The sequence below is a fragment of the Equus caballus genome, chromosome 19 (assembly GCF_041296265.1).
Source record: "Equus caballus isolate H_3958 breed thoroughbred chromosome 19, TB-T2T, whole genome shotgun sequence".
Taxonomy (NCBI): Eukaryota; Metazoa; Chordata; class Mammalia; order Perissodactyla; family Equidae; genus Equus; species Equus caballus.
This window is the reverse complement of record NC_091702.1, coordinates 52,731,639-52,749,300: the sequence shown is the minus strand read 5'-3', so window position 1 is coordinate 52,749,300 and position 17,662 is coordinate 52,731,639. Positions and strand designations below refer to the sequence as shown.

The following is a 17,662-nucleotide window of genomic DNA, read 5'->3' as shown; positions in this document are numbered from 1 at the left end:
TTCAGTCTTCCTTCAAATAAAGACATACTAGCCTTTGGCCTCTTGCCTTCAAAATGTTGATCTTGGCTAGGTGAGCAGTATTAATCCGATTAACCAGAGAGGAGGTGTTACAGAATTCATCACCCCTTGTGATCGCTTGCACTTTAGGTGGGGACTTTGTCTTTTTCTTTGCTACCATGCCACAGCCCAGGAACATCTAACCTTTCCTTGGGTAATGGACACCTCTTGCATTCTTAGTAAAGCTGTGCATATTCAACAGGAAAATAATCATACAAACGCATTATATTCCATACCACTTCAGATTCAGGGACACTTGAAACCTATCCTTAGACCACACTAGGCTTTTTAAAAAAATTATATAATTAAGTGAACTGACATAAGTCGTGTGAGTTTCTGCAACAACATGACCCATGACCCGGGGCGGGGGCAACGGAGAGGGTTTAAGCAAACTTTTTAATCTTTCCTAAGCAGGGCTGGTTCCGACCGGAGTCCCCCACTCTGACTTTCCCCAGCGCAGACACCTGACTGCTTGGTCTCCCTTCCCCAGTCGGGCCGTCGTTTCTTAGCCTTTGTCACCTGGCCCCGCGCCCCTGCATTTGGACTCCGCTTTCCGTCCCACAGCTCCTCTTCGCGTCTCATTTTCTGCCTCCCTTAGGCGTTCCCTCCGGCTTCTCTTCAGGGTGACCTCATCCCTTTGTTTCTCCTCGGCTGCCACCCGTCGGCCGCTCCCTGCGCCCCCACCTCGGACTCCGGGCCGGGCTGTGGGCGGGGCCTGGCCGCCGGGACCCAGGGCCAGCGGGGAGCACAGGGCGTGGCTCGGACCGTGCGGCCGAGAGCCGCTAGCGCCCCGCCTCCACCGCCCCAGACCGCTGGGTAGCTTGTCGCTGCCCCGGAACGAGGCGGAGTCTTGTTTTATTTTAACGAACCTCCACAAACTCTTGTTTGGGAGATAATTGCTTCTTTCAGTGGCTCGGAGAACAAAAGCATCCGCCGGTGCCCCAGGCCTGTGCAAGGTAGAGCAGCCGCGAGGCACGAGGGGCGCGCTCCCTCCTTCGCCCTTCATTAGTCTGTTGGCCTTCACCTTCCGCCCGCAGCAGCAGCAGCAACCTGCTTCCAGGGACGGAGCCCTCTGTCACGTCAAGGTTACACAGCGGGTGGGGAAGTAAGAGGAGAGAAAGCTGGGTCAATTGGAAGTCGCATTCCTGTCCCTCCCAGTTTTTTCTTGTTCGGAGGCTGCAAAGAGCACATTAGCATTCCTCGAGCTGTTCGCGCCTGTTTCTCTAGCACGAGAAGGGGAGATGCAGAGCGGCGGGCAGGAAGGTTTCTGTATGTCACTAGGAAAAAAGCTTTGGAAACTAAACAGGAATGCCTGGTCATTGGAGTATGGCAGAGGCGAGAAAACCAGCTAAGGTCAGGGCCTGACACTATGAGCCTTCATCACTAAAGAAAAAGTTATCTGTGCTTCTTCACTTGAGCTTTCCATTTCCCATGATGAAAGGCAGGCTCCATAGATAATTGCAAGTGAGGTTCTTTGGCTTGGGGTAGGGTGGAATGGGGGGGAGGGGAGATGACGCAGGAGGGAAGAATTGAGATGACTTCCCTAAGTGTGGCCAAATTTAGACTTGCTGTGAGATTTTTCTCTTAGCCTGAAAACACATGGCACTAGTATGTCGTCATTCATTCAATAATGTTGTTGAAAAAATGATTAAAGAAGACAATTTAGGTGATGCAAACAAACTTTATTTAACAATTCATGAAGTGGACATGAATTGTGACCCCTTCCCAAGGGTCCAGAAAACTGGAAAATGCGGCGGAAGGCAAGAAACTTTTGTGTTAAAAAATAAGGAACAAGGAAGCAAGTATAGAGCCCAGAGTTGGCTTGGCATTTGGGGATTTGGCTGAGTTGGTATACTGCGGATCTGTTCAACAGAGCATTTCCAGGGACATGAAACTGGTTTGCTGACATAGCACCCCAAGCAGGAGCAGCTCCATCTTGAGCCTAGAAATTTATTTCAGTAACATGTATTGAACAGTGAACTCTTAATCTGTGAGGGACTTTGTCTCGGCCTGTAAATGACCTTAGGTCCCCTAGAGAGGATAGCCAAAAAGAGGAGAAAGAGAAAGCCTAGGTGTCAGGCATTGAGCTGCTTAGGGCCTGGATGGGTCCCCGGCCCTAGAGTCTGATAACTATGAAGGGATCTGGGAGAATGGAGGAGCCACACAGGAAGGCCAACCGCTTACAGGTACGGAGTCAAAGCTGATGGGGGTTGGAGCTTTCCCTCCCTGTGTTCTGACCTCTTTTTCTTGCTTAAATAGGTTGAAACCAACTGTGGCAGAGAATGAGTGATTTTCTTATCTTATTTATTTATTTTTAGCATTCTTGTTTTTTTTCCCCCACTAGGACAGTAGATTTCATTGAGATTTTCCGCACAGACTGATAACTGGGCTTTAAAAAAAATTGTCAAGTACGACGTTCCCTTAGAATGCTTTACTGTCTCCTTATCAAGGCTTTGGGGAGGGTGCAGCTTTTTGCTCACTGATGGTTGATATGTTCCTGCGTTCTGAGAGGGTTGGAATTAGGTGCCTAAAGGAAGGCAGTATCTGCTTTCCTGATGTGGTGGGACATTTATAGTTCAGAGAAGCGCGAGTGATGTCATCCTGAACTGGGCAGAGTCAAGAGTCTCGGTGCATGGGAGGCTGGCCAAGGGACGAAGTCTGTGCTCCTTCAGTTTGGTGATCCCTTGTGGGGACTGGTACATTGGAGAAAGATCTTAGTCTCATGATATGTTCAATGTATATAAATAATTTTAGGAAGTAAGTGACAGTAGAGGCCAAAGTGTGTGGGGGAGACCCTGTCTGTTCCAGAGTAGGATTAGAGCACAGTCAACTTCTCTGATGCTTTCTTCTTTAGGAAAATAGGAGAATGGAACATATATACATTTGCACACAATTAGGGCTTTGATACTTTGAATGTTTGTGTCTTAAATCTCCTGGTCAACTCCCTTAATGTACAGACAGAGAAACTGAGGCCCAGAGAAGTCAAGAGACTCCCAGGAGGTTGCAGTTAAGTTGGGACACGTCAGGTTTGCAGACCTGGTCTCCTGATTGCTAAACCAGGGCTTTTGTTAATTTGCCTGCTGCTTCTTACTTCTCTGAATTTCGTAACAGAGGCATCTCAGAAATTGTTCCTTTTTTTAAAGAGGTATTCAAAAGGAACTGTGGATTTCACAGGACAGGTATATTTAGTCTGAGTGTTGTAGGCCAGTACATTTCACACTGCGATATGCAAAAGATTTATTAAATGCACGTCCTGATTCAGTAGATCTGGGGCGCAGTGGGAGTGCATTGCCACCCAGCTCTCAGTGGTGCAGATGCTGCTGGTCCGCGTGTTGAGCAGCAGAACTGTGGACAGCATCCTTCCTCAGTGCCTTTCCTTTCTCACGGGCAGAATAGTCCTGGGGATTTAAGGAGTCTTTTTATTCCTGTTAGCGGGTCACTGTGCTCCCTCAGCTAATCTCGGTGGCTTTCACCGCTTTGTCCTCACCGAAACCTGAGATGGTTAGAAATAATCCGTAGAGACAGATAGCTTGAGCTGGAGGGTGTGATCTTTTGTCTAGTGACTTAGCACCGTCTAACTTGGTTCCACAAAACCTTTAACTCATAAGCAACTTGCTCAACTCTGATGGTTAAAAAAAAGTCTTTTTTTCTCTCACACAAGTGTCCTCCCAGCTGCAGCTCATTTCTCTCCTTCTAGGAGCACAGCTGGCATCCTGCTAGCTCACAGCGTGGCCCACCCCCTGGGGCTCCGCAAGTCTCTTTGTGCGTTTTCCCACCACTCATTCTGTCCTGAACTTCTCGAGCTGCGTGTCATACCCAGATTCAGGTCTGAGAGCCTCTGTGCACCATCTGAGCTGAACACCCAGCTCAATGCTAACAGGGCAGAGCCCCTTCTAAGGCAGACGAGCTTTTGGGTCACCCATTCTCACTTCTCTGAAGCTTGCCTGCCTCTGAGGCACCTCTGCCGTGGCTCTGACGTTGCCCTGTGAGCTCATTTTCAATCTTTCTTATTATAAGCTGTTTTCAGAAAAGACATAGAATTTAATCCAACTATAGTACATATTCACCAGGCATTTGTGAAGGCCTTACTATGTGAAACAGTGACAGAGAGGCTGTCGAGTAGAGTGGTAGAGTGTAAGCTGCAGAGTCAGACTGCAAAATAGCCAAATCGTAGCTCTACCCCTTCTTAAATATGGAGCCTCCCCAAGGATTAGTTTTGTCATCTCTAAGAATAATAATACCTATCTCATGCATTTGTTATGAGATTTTCCAGGCAAAACTTTTAGCTCAGAGCCTGGCACAGGGTGATCAATAAACGTGAGCCTCCGCTATTATTATTAATAAGGCAATATTCCTGCCTTCAAAGAGGTTACAGAATAATGGGGAATTTGGGGAATAAGTACCTCATGATTACAGTGTAAAACAAACAAACGAAAAAAAAAAATGAAAAAAATAACCAGGCACGCAGTGGGAGTTTAACATAAAGGTATACTCTGCTCCAGAGACTGGCAAACTAGAGCCTGTGGGCAAAGAATGGTTTTTCCATTTTTAAATGGTTGACAGAAAATCAAAAGAGTAATGATATTTTGTGGCACCTTAAAATTATATGAAATTCAAATTTTATTGATCATAAAGTTTTATTGGAACACAGCCACACTCATTCATTTATGTAGCATCTATAAGCTTATTTCATGCTACAATAACAAGAGTTAAGTAGTTGCGACAGAGACCATATGGCCCAGAAAACCAAGAATGTTTACTATGTGGCCCTTTGCAGAAAGAGATTGCTGGGCCCCAACAGTTCATGTGGGGTGATGCAAGAAAACTCTCCAACCAAGGAGGTGAAGATTAGGATGAGTCATGAAGCGTATGTGGGGTTTCAGCGAACATGTAAGGCAGACAGATGTTTGAGGGACCACATGGCAAGTGAGGTCACAGAGCTCAGGGAGTGTGGAGTGTGTTCAGAGAGTGGCATGTGGATCTACTTGGCTAAAGGAAAGGGTGTGCTAACAAGAGAAGCAGGAAGGGCAGACTGGGTCCATTCCGTGAATACCTCAACTGCTAAAGCAATGCACATCTTCTTTTATTTTTTTTTAAATATGCTCCTTTTTTTGGTAAGGAAGATTGGCCCTGAGCTAACATCTGTTGTCAATCTTCCTCTTTTTTTTCTTTTCTTCTCCCCAAAGCCCCAGTACGTAGTGGTATATCCTAGTTGTAGGTCCTTCCAGTTCTACATAGGATGATGCCTCAGCTTGGCTCGATGAGCAGTGCTAGGTCTGTGCCCAGGAGCTGAACCCACAGACCCAGGGCCACCAAAGCAGAGCACGTGAACTTAACCACTACGCCACCCACCAGCCCCTGCGCATCTTCTTAACTTGATAAGCAATGGGAACATTTAAATTTTGTGGTTTTTTTGGCCAGGGGGTTGGGGGTGTCGGTGGGGAGAGGGTATGTTATGATAAAACCATAACTCTGTTTTAGCTTAATCTAATCAAACATGTAGCATAGAGTGGAAGATGGACCAAGTAAGAGATCTTCAATAGTGTTAGTTTTCAGTGTCAGGTTTTTTTTTGTTTTTTTTTTTTATAAAGATTTTATTCTTTTCCTTTTTCTCCCCAAAGCCCCCCGGTACATAGTTGTATATTCTTTGTTGTGGGTCCTTCTAGTTGTGGCATGTGGGACGCTGCCTCAGCGTGGTCTGATGAGCAGTGCCATGTCTGCGCCCAGGATTCGAACCAACGAAACACTGGACCGCCTGCAGTGGAGCGCGCAAACTTAACCACTCCGCCACGGGGCCAGCCCCTCAGTGTCAGTTTTAAACCTTAAAATCAGGCAATGATAAAGTTCCAAGGTAGAATTTCAGACATTTGGTAAAAGGAGAATCTTTGTCTAGGCCTTCTCTGCACACCCCCTCCACAGCCGCCTCACTTATTATGCTGATTCTCCACAGTGATTTAAACCTTCTCTGGTATGTTTCTGGGGCGCCCCTGTATCATGGCACAGCCAGGCTGATGTGCATCCATTTACCAGAGGCTGCATGGCTACCAGGCAGTTTCATTCTGTTAAGTTCACTGGGCTTTGATGTGACTTTTAGCTGTGAGTTTGGCTTGGTGAGAAACAAGGGAATTATTCTAGCTTGGAGCCGTGGAGCTGCCCTAACCACGGGGGAAGATGGTCTTTGGATTGCCCCGGGAATCTTTTATTCCTAGTCTTCCGTCTAGTCCTGAGCTGACCCAGGAACACTGGGAATCACTGACTTCTGATGAGTAAATCAGAATTATGGGAAGAGTGCCTGCATCATCCTGCCTTCCTGGACCTCTCAAGCTCAGGACAGTCTCCAAGCCTCCCCGTGGTAATGACACGTCTGTAAAGCTCCCCATTTTTTGGAGTTTCACAGTGCCAGGCACAGACTTAGTGCTCTGTCATGTTACATCACTTGGGGTCATATGACATCACTTGTGAGAAGGTTATGTCACATCTCATAGTTGTCTGTGCATTTCATTGACCTCAAGACCTCAGAATCAGTCTTAATATTTCCTTATTTTTATCCAATTCAGCCTAATTGTTCTGGCTCAAGGATCAGGTTACCTTAAATCCTTGGATGGCAAGTTCATATGGATTAGTTCAGAAGTTGTAGAATTTGCCTTCCTGGTTTCAAAAACAGGTAAGAGAGAATTTTCTCTCTTTGATGGCTCTGAAGGGTGCAGCGTTTCTCCCTGCAGAAACACAAAGTGAGAGGTGTGCTGGTTGTTTGTACCACGATGAACACTGTCACTGAATTCCTCCAATGAGGTGTGCGGCATAAATAGTATGGTATTTTTTGGGAATATAATCAGAATAACAAATATGGTGTCCGTGAAATGGGTCACTACAATTTTATTTCAGGAACTCTGGCTGAATTTAAATTCTCAGACGAGAATAAATCGTAGAACCTGTTTATACACCTCCTCAGCTCCTTCCTTCTGATAAGAATGCGGAAGGGTCATTCCAGTCTATTCATTTGCTTTTCTCACTTAATTAAACGGCTGTAATTCCTGACCTGAGGCCCTGCCTCCCAGCTCCCTCAGGATTGCTTCTTCTACTGTCTGATATTTTCTCTCAGAATTAGTAGGAAACCTGGTCTCTGGGCTATTCTCAACATCTCAAGTGTGAATCTTGCCTGTCAAAAGCTTCACAAGGAAAATGAGTCACAGCATCACCTGGGTGATGTCAGGATACCACAGCCCCTGCTTTGAAAACGTATTTGTACTTTTCTGTTGTAAAGAGATTTTGACAAGGGAAGATGAAATTGGGGTGACGGCTCTGAAGCCAGGTCCTGTAGACACTTGGAACCAACCCAGTGATGGCAGGCATCTGGACTCTCCCGCCCTCTACTCCCCTTTTCACCTTGCCCGGGAGCATTGAGGAAAAAACCTGCAGAGAGTAGATCAGCCCCGTGTTCCTAGGGTCTTTTCACCTCACGTGCAACCTATACAAGTATTTCAAGTTCAAATCCTGGCTCGCTGTGTCATTGTGAGCAAGTTACTCAGTGTCCCTGTGCCTCAGTCACTTCATCTGTAAAAGACTAGTACCCATTCCATAGCCTTGTTAGAATTAAATTAGTTAATATATATATTTAATAAATATAATTTTGTGTGTATATATATATATATATAAGTCATTTAATAAAGTGCTTGGCACATAGTACTATATAATTTTTCAGTTTATTATGAGTATTATTTTCTCCAAGGATCTGAGGGCATTTTACAGTCTTTACCATTAAAGAGGTTTTTTGTTTTTAGGAGGGGAACATTTATTATTTTTATTAAATGTACATAGTCCTGAAAAATCCCTCCAGGAGCTGTCAAAGAGAGAAAACTATAAAATATTTATCAAATAATGTGCCCAATCCCTCGACTCCAGAAAGTAGCAATTTTCACTTCATTCGTATTGTCTTCTTCCAAACAATTATTTATTGAGCTCTTACGTACCAGGCACTTTACAAACACTATTTCCTTTCACCCTTAAGAAATTCTGCATAGTAGGTACCAGCATCCCGATATGAGGAATAAATAAATTGAATTCTAAGGAAATCCAGTGGTTTACTCCAGGTCATACATTTAAGTAGTGGCTGAGCCAGGATTTGAACTCAAATTGTTTAACCCCAAACCCACGCCAGGGAAAACATAATCAGTGAGTGTCAGTGACTGATGACCGAGAGAGAACTGGATGCCAAAGATGAAGGAAGAGGCAAGAAAGGAAGAATGACAAGGACAATAACATGAGCAAATTTAGACTCAGTTGTGATTTACAGATTTTTCTGGTGTCTTATATATTTGCCCTTAAACTGTCTAGCAGCTTGGGGATAGAAATCCAGTTAAAATGGAAGTCTATTTGTCCTCAAACTGTATGCCCTTTCCCTGACATCCACCTCCCCCTGAACAAAAACATTCAATTATTTTTCCCACCATGGAAGAAGATGAAAACGTATCTCCTAGAATCAGAGAGAAAACATGTTTGCTCTTGTTTTAGATTTCTCAAGTACCTTTCTAAATGGGCACTTCCCTGGTGATTGATAGAGAACATGAAGGCATGTGCAAATCATGCTGATAGATAGCAGTGCCCATGCAAAATCCTCCCACTGGCCACCTAATGTAAATAAGTGTTCTGTAAAAAGCAGGCGGCTTGCTGCACTAGTGCCGTTTTAAGAAAAATCACCTAGCTGCCCGCTCCACACATGTCCCTGCCCCTAATTCCTCCTACACAGAGATTTTAGAGCCACCTCTGTCATAAGATCTGAAATGTAGACCAATTCTGTTAATTAAAAAGTACTTCAACTAGTCATAGTGCTGATATTAGGATTGCTACTTATTCAATGACACTTTCTGAGTGTTTAGTGTTGAATCCTTAGATTAAATTCTCAGTTAGTTTCCTTAGAATGTAAGAGATCGAGGCCTAGGTTTGAGACCCATTCTGCCATTTGTAGGGTTTTCTACCAACCTGTTTCAGTTTCTTCATTTTGTAAAGGGGATAACGTACTTGCTTAGTCTACTTCATTGTAATTCCTTGAGGAACGTTTTTATGAAGATGAACGCACTTCATAACCTAATATAAAAATATAAAAAGCATAATATAAAAATTCAAGCTACTATCATTTTTTTTTTTAATTTAGCAACTGGAGTCCCAAGTTCTCTTCCATCTCGCATCCACTAGGCTTTAAAATGACGTGCACCCTGATGACACATATTATGTACCCTCACTAGATATTAGTCACAATGACACATTGGTTAGAATTGAAAGTCCCAAATCATGATGTCCCTCTCTCCTCAGGACCAGATGCTCCTAAGCTAATCCCCCACAAAATGTCTGGCAGCTGCATTCACAGCTTTCACGAGACATGAGTATCACCAGACATGAGTAATTAGAGTAGCTCTCAGCACCTGCACAGGCAATTGTGTTACTGGATGTGTAAGCGATATAGTGGATCAGTGAGATAGATATATGCAATGGTAGCTAAATGAGATGTGTGTGGGGGGGGGGGGATGGGGGGTTTTCAGGTGAAGGGCATATATTTTGAGAATGAATAGACTTTTAGTCTAAGTGAGTTTCCATCAACAAGATGCTGGACCATAGGGATGTTTAAGGATGGATAATGTTGGATAGAATTGGTGTGTGTTAGGTGGTGGAGGAGTGGGATTACGATTTATCCTTGACAATGTAAACAGATTTGCCCCCTTCCCAAGGATGGGAAAGACTGGATTGAGTATTGCGGCACATTTTGGACAGTTTACTACTGATCTCTTTGAGGATAGATTGCTCAATAGTGCAATAGAATTAAGGAACTGGACTCTCTCTTCCCGCCCTCCCAAGACTCCCAACAATCATGGCGATGAATCAGGTGTCATGGCCAAACCTCCTTTGTTATTTATCTTATTAACATGTCTTGACTTTGGCTAATGATAATGTAGAAATACTCTGAGATGATAGTGATGATGACAATGATTATGATGAGAAAAATGGTAGCAGCTACCCTTCTTTTAGCATGTACAATGTGTCTGGGACTGTGCTAAGTTTGTGTACATTAACCCATTTAATCCTCATAGCAACCCAGTGAGATAGCCCTGATATTCCCCCCTCTTATAGATAAGGAAAGTAAAGCTGACTTGCCCAAGGTCAGGAGCTAGTAGTTAAGTGGCAGAGCTGAGATTTAAACCTACACATGTCTAACTCTGCAGCCTGTGCTCTTACACACCAGGGGATATTGGCTTCCCACATTCTATCTTTAAAAGCACTGGGTGAGGAGTAGGATTGAGGGCAGGCTCTGTCATTTAGAAGCCGGATAACACTGGGCCCTTTCTGGTTCCTCAGTTGTCTCAGTTATAAAACAGACACAGGGATATGGTCCTCACATGGTTATGATGAGGATTGAATCGACAGACTAACTGTATATGCTGTACACTCATAAATGTAAGAGGACAGAGGATACGACTGTGGGAGAGTGGCTTGATGAAGACCCCAAGCATTAGTTTCCCAGAGAGAAGCAAGGATACCCAGACAGTTAGCTGGGTGCTGCCTATTATTTACATGTTCTCTGACCACTAACATAGTGTGGCATGTAGTTACTTACCAATATCTACAAATAAATATTTTTGGAGCATCAACCGTGTGCCAGCATTATTTTAGCTACCAGGGCTTTGAGGATTGTACAAAACTGATAAGGCCCTGCTCTCAGAGTTTACAGTCCAAGGGAAGTTTCATTTAATAATGAAATAAAAATGTATATCAGGTGATTATAAGCACAAAGACGGAAAAGCAAGGTAAGTAGACCAAAAGTGACAATATTTGGGGAAGAGCACATATTCGAGTGAATGAGGAATGTCTCATTCATTTATTCATTGAGCAAAATTTATTCAAGTACTACTGACTAAGAATGTAATTTATGAAAGAGATTTAATTAAGAAAAAATAAACCAATAATCATTATTTAGTATAGTAAGAAGAGTATAGTAGTTTAAATAAATACTTATTTCCTCATATCCTGTATTCCTGAGCATCCAGGAAGAGACATTTTGTGGAGTCTTACCTGGAAGGAAAACAGTTTTCTACCAGGTCCCTTGGGCTTGAGTTTCTCTTCCTGCTGGTTGGCTCTCGGCACCTTCTCCAGCAGCTCAGGTATGGTTTGCTCTTGGGAACTCTCAGCTGGGAGGAATTCACCTATGATGGTGGTACAGGGGCCACCTGCTGGTAGCTGGCTTTTCCATCTTCTTCCAGATGTATTGACTGCCTGCTGTTCTCCCTGTTTTTCCTCTTGTCAGCAGAGGAGGCCTCATGGTCCCTCTCATGGTTTGGTGTGTGATCTTAGCCTTCTCAGCAACCTGATGGGGAGTCCCTCCCTTTTGTTCGTGGCTCAGCCGCTGCTGTAGGCACAGAGACCTCTCCAAGGGCAGGGTTTAGTGTCCCCCTCACCTTGTCCACCTTTCCCTCCTTTGAGCGTGCCACTTCAGGAGGTGGTGAACACTTGTAGAGGTGGCGAACACCCGTAGAGGTAGTGAAATGCAGCAGACAATGCTCGTCAGAGGGTGGAGCCCCTTCCTCCCAGAGCTGACTCTCAGCAGGTGTTTGCTTGGGCATCAGTGCCTTTGACCTTTGATTCAATCAGGTGAGTACTTATGTCCTCCATACCCAAAGGTGATCTGAAAGAGTTTAGTCAAATTATTCTGTCCAGCATGTGCCCTGATAGATGAAGCAGCATAAGTATGTGCCTTATCTCAGCGTCGGGCTCTTCCCAGCCCTGGTTTGAGCAAAGGGGGCTTCCTTTTTTGAATAACTAAGGGACTAACTAAGGTTATAGGTTGTCCCCAGCCTACGTCCTTAGGCTCTGGGGCTTATTATACAGATTAAGTATAAATAGAGAGAAGAGGAGAGTCTCCAACAATCCCCCAAGAATACTTTCACCTGTCTTACTAATGGAGAAGCAGAGATAGATATTTGAAAAATAATGTGATTGATATGACTCTAGCCAACCCGTAGATAAGACAAATATGTCTGTTGTCTTTATCTTAGATTTATTACCATTTCAAAGTGGTTTTGTAAATTATCCTTATCAATGTCATTTCTATAGCTTTGTGACTTCTCTTCTTGTCTGACTCCTGCTCATTCATTTCTATAATTCGTTTTGTGTTCAGCCTCACCATAGGAAGTCAGTTATTCAGTTAGCTGTTGGGGAAACATATCCCTGTCTTAGTCAGAAGACTAAGGAAATGAAAGATTTTAACAAAAGTTGACAAAGTGGAATCCCAGACTTCTTTGTCTGTCATCATCTTTCTGAAATGGCACTAATGGAGATGTTCAAATTTTGGATTAATTCAACAAATATTAATCAAGCATCCACTATGTACCAGACATCATTCTAGAAACTGGGGATTCAGCCATGAACAAAATGGACAAAGTCTTTCATATGCTGACTTTTATCTGTTAGGAGGTGCCAATTATAATATGCTCTTTGCCTCTTCTCTGTGTTCTTTGTGGGACAAAGAGTTATAAATATACAGAATAAAATAAAAGATAACACTTTTAAGTGGAAACTGAATTCTCCTCTATAGTGCTTTATACTGTGTTGAATATGCCATTTCATATTCTTTTGAAAGCAGATGGGTGGTACATGTTAAATAAATTATATATGAAAGTAAGCCGAAGATCCTTATCTTAATCACCAGCTATTATCTGAAACAGTTAACTTTTTTATTCCCATTTCCAATAAGAGATATTTGGTTTTCTTACATAGCAAGTCAATCAGTGAGCATTTCTTGCCCACTTCCTGTAACTCTAGAGCTGCAGCAATATGCTGCACCCTTCATTTGGTGGGAAAAAGAGAGTTCCCTCACTACTGCTCTGCCAGGATTTGCAAGATCACTTGTAATGTCTCACATCTCCCTGGAGAATTGCCTAGTCCTCATATATTTGTGCTCCCACCTGCCCAGGAACTGGAAAAAAGACTTCTCACTGGACTGAAAATCAGACTTTAAAAGAGTGATGACAATTATTGGCAAAAGCACACAATTTCATTCCTTCTACCTGCATCCTGCTCCCCATCCCCTCATACCCTTAGTTAGATCTTCAAGCCTGATTCAGTGTTGAGGGAACCATATGTGTCTAAGCTGTGCTGATTTATCCTTTAAATGACACCTTCTCCCCTACCACGGCCCAGAAACCTGAAGACACTTCATCTAGAAACTAGAGGAGGTTGACTCACTCTCCTTATTCTCCTCCATAAGGAGAATTTCACTGGATTTCTGATCTGTGACTAGGTTTAAACAAAGTGCAGAAGCTCCACTGTCAACTCCTAAAAGACTTGGATATTTTTCCTAAAATGTATGCTTTCAACTGTGTTTAAAATCAACTATGCTTAGGGGCTGGCCCCGTGGCCGAGTGGTTAAGTTCGCGCGCTCCGCTGCAGGCGGCCCAGTGTTTCGTCGGTTCGAATCCTGGGCGCGGACATGGCACTGCTCGTCAGACCACGCTGAGGTAGCGTCCCACATGCCACAACTAGAGGAACCCACAACGAAGAATACACAACTATGTACCGGGGGGCTTTGGGGAGAAAAAGGAAAAAATAAAATCTTTAAAAAAAAAAAAAAATCAACTATGCTTAAAAATAGGGTGCAATTTTCTTATGTGAATTTCACCTCAATAAATTATTAATAAAAAATGGAGTGAGCCATAAGTAGATATTTGCCAGATTTCATATATATCAACACTTTATTCTGCTTCCTTTGTGAGCTTCATAAGATTCTGATAGGCATGAAAACTATACTGTGTTAAAGAAAACTTTGCTTAGGATATTTCTGGCCCTTCAATTTTGTTTCTCAGAAATAGCTTTTGCTCAATCAAATTGAAAATATTTTGGTTTACTAAAGATGTTCTTAGAAAGAATATCTGCTGTATACCAATGATTTTTTTTTAAGTATTTAAAATTTAATCCTGTTTAAGAGAAAATTTGAAGTATTATAAAAATAGTATTTGTAGCTGGCAGAAGTAGATACAGGGCTAAGTTTTTCTGTGCTCAGAAGGTTGAGGTAATCCTATGGTAACTGGAAAACATTAATTGAATTGAGGTATCCCAGTTGAACGGATGACGTTATTTTAGTTCTGAAAGTCAGGCATTCATAGATTTTTGCCTAGAGCTCTTTTGGAACATAATGAATGAAAATGTTTGGACATCGTAGAATGAATGCTAAGTTGTCCACTCCCCCTTGCCCCAGAGTGAAAGGAAACTATTGACCATAGCACCAATATTGGGTATTAAATAACTACTTCTTGTATTTGGCTTTCTTATATGTGATTCTTAAATATTGATGAAGACTATTGCCCTTTCACCTATTGATTTAGAAATTTGATGACGTTCCAACAAGTTAGCATCATGGTACTCTTCATCTTTTTCAGACAAATATTCATCCAAGATTTTATCCTTGGTTGAAAAGTGAAGATATCACTTACTTTGGTTTCCTTTAAAACTTCATAAATTACAGAGCTCTCGAACAAATTGACGAGTAAAAATGCTAAGCTATAGCAATGGAGATTCCTGAAAAAGTTATTCCAACTTGTAGTGATATTCTTCCTACATATAATGCACTGCATTGGAACGTCCTCCAATTCACAGATAGCAGCAATCCTATGTAAAAATGAAAGCGAATTTTGTCAGAGTTCAACACAAAGCTTATTTGTGGCAAGACTGAGTTTAAAAAATAGATCTGTCTTAAGAGACTTATGAACTCACTTTTTAGTCATTGAATACCAGGATCTTCTTTTTCAGGATCTCCTTCTTCTATATTCACATATTTAGACTGTTGGTCTCTCCCAACAAAATACATTCCTAGTCCAATTACTTCTAGTACCATGGAAGAAATTTTACCAGAAAATAACCTGTAGTTTAAGCCACATTAATAGAACCCATTACAAGTACAAAAAAAAGACACACATACTTTCACAATCCAGGACTATCTAGCTTAAGACTCAGTTTTTTCTTAAAATATCTTTGTTTCTGGATGTCTCTGTTCAATCACTTAAGTCTGATCTCGTTGTAAGCTGACTTTTTCCCTCTCTTCCCCTCCGCCCTCCCCTCTCTTCCCTTCCACTCTCTGCTCTCCTCCCCTCCCCTTCTCCTCCATTCCCTTTCCCTTCCCTTTCTGTCCCTTTTCCTCTGACTATCTGAAAAATTTGTATTAGTTGTATTTTTTCAATCAATCTATAATATCCAGTTTCCCTAAATCCTTACTGATAGTAGGTCGTGCGGCACTTCCTCCAGAGTGAGCTGCATGCCCATGGAGTACTTTGAGCACCTCCGTGGGTGTATCCACCTATCTGGGTACCTAGCTCTTGTAAGATTGTCTTCAGCTCTCTCTCCTAACTCTGGTCTTTATGATTCTTTCCCTTCCTGACCACCTCTTCTCCTCTTCTGTCCCTTACCCTCCTGGATTGTTCAGGTGAGACTGGTCTTACAATCTTGGCATCGAAGTCTAGTCTGAGCATTTCTAAATAGTCATTTTACATAGATGCTGTGTACATAAGCTTAAGTCCTAATAACTTGCATTTTGAAAGTTAAAGTGGCAGATGATCTGAGAAACAGAGAGAGAGAGGTGGGCAGGAGGGAAAGAATTGGGAAGAACTCTTCCTTTATCCATGTAGAGTTTCTTTCTTTATATCATACAGACTCTCAGCTTCCTTCTTTTTATGTTTTTCAGCTTTTTAAGAGTTTTATCCCCTTTGCTTTGTGTTCTTAAAGAGAAAAGGGGTCTCTAAAATTGTAGCTTTTTGAGTCACTAGAGGGTCTTTTCTGCATACTTGCCCATTCTGAAATAATTGGTTTGTCTACTTTCACAAGGAGCAGTATTAGTATTAAAGAACCAGTTGGCATCAGTGCCCAAGTGCAGATGTCCTATCGTATAGGATGGTGCCTCATTCAGAAAACTCAAGATGGAGTAAAATAAATTAACAACATCTTGGCTCCATGCTCCATTCACAACTGTTAATTTAACAGGGTTATGCTTCCATCTCTGAGCAGAGAGCTCCTGGCAGGGACAGCTGCTCCCGTGCCCCAGATTGTGCTGTGTGCATCCCAGTAGGAGTCATCAAGAGCAGCGGGATAGAGGGAAGGTGGTATTGCATCAGAGACCTGAGCAATGTCTCAGCATGGCACTGGGAGGAGGGAGTGGAACGGGCCTCTCCAGGGTGCTTTTCATCCGTTCTTTCATTCTTTGTATGGATACATGCACAGTTCACTGAGGAGGAAGAAAAACTTTTCTTGAATTTTACAGGGAAATTGTCAATCTGGCTTTTACTTTCAGATGTAGGTAGTTTCAAAAATACCTTTGTATCCACTAGCATGTAGATGGACCTACATAGTGACAGGCCCGTATGCTTGTCCAAAGAATGTCAAACAGGCCTACATCATGATTCACAGGATCTGGGTCACTGGGGCAGAGCTGGTATGACAGGTGGAAAACATATCCTTGTATTGGCCTGCTATGGCTCACCTCCTAAACTGGAGCAAAGGCCAAGTTCAGGCCAGGGTCAAGATTGGGGTCAAGCACAGGACGTGGTACATGATAAGCACTCTCTTATTATTAGTGTTTTGAAGGAAATTTGCTGCAGTGTTCACTGCTGTATTTCCCCAGTGCCTAGCACAGTGTTCACAGAAGTGAACCAATTTAAACGCTCTAAAGTTAAAGAAGTGAATGGATACTATAAATAACCACACTGGGACACCATGATGAGCAATGGCGCTATAGAGAATTTTGTGTACTTGCCTATACATTTCTTTCCATGATTATATCTTCTATTCCTTTCCTCTGCTTTAATTTCCCTGTGCAAAAAAGTAACTGCAGCATATGTTATCCTGTAAATGTTGAGGTCAAATGGTAAAAATTTTGTATTCTGGTCTCTTCCTTTCAGTTCTAGCTCTATTGATGATAATATAAAACTAATTTGAGATTTAAATTGCTTTGGGAATAAGAAATTGTGATTTAGTGAATATACACTGCTCTTTCAAAAGTGGAAATGGTATTTTCCATTTTTTTTTTTTTAACTCAAGGATAATGGGCCTTTTCTGTATTCAGATTTTGAAGGTCTGGTATGTTGATTACTGATGTTAGACCACACACGGGGAAAACTGGGCATCATTTTGTGACCAGCATTCTGAGTTGTCCCATTCTAGACAAATCTCCCAGACCCCTGGAACTCATCTGCATTTTACACAAAACCCTGATGGAATTTGTTGTCTAAACATTTATCATACTCTTTGCCCCAAATCTATTGGTTTCCTGACCAGACTTGAAATCTTGGGGAAAAAACAAATCTTGGGTAAAGGTTTTCCATAATAATTTTTAAATCATGAAGTTTTGCACGGAGTCCGTCTCAGAAACTCTGAAAAACCAGTATCTTTCAGAGCTCTTTGATTAAAACCTAGGGCAAATGTGATTTGAATCATCAAGGAACATCTATAAAAACACTGCCTTAAGTTTGGCAATAGAGATACATTGAGCTGGGGAAAGAAATACATATAAAATAATGCCAGTGATTCTGGGTGGCCCAAAGGACATTAGTTTTCTCATAAAATAATGTGTTCTCTA

At 42.4% G+C, this 17,662-nt stretch overlaps 1 protein-coding gene across 1 annotated transcript in view; it reads left to right on the top strand.

Annotated features, from left to right (window-relative positions):
* GAP43 (growth associated protein 43) overlaps window positions 1–17,662 on the top strand; it is a 93,752-nt gene that overhangs the window by 32,467 nt on the left and 43,623 nt on the right. The gene's annotated exons all lie outside the window — the stretch shown is intronic.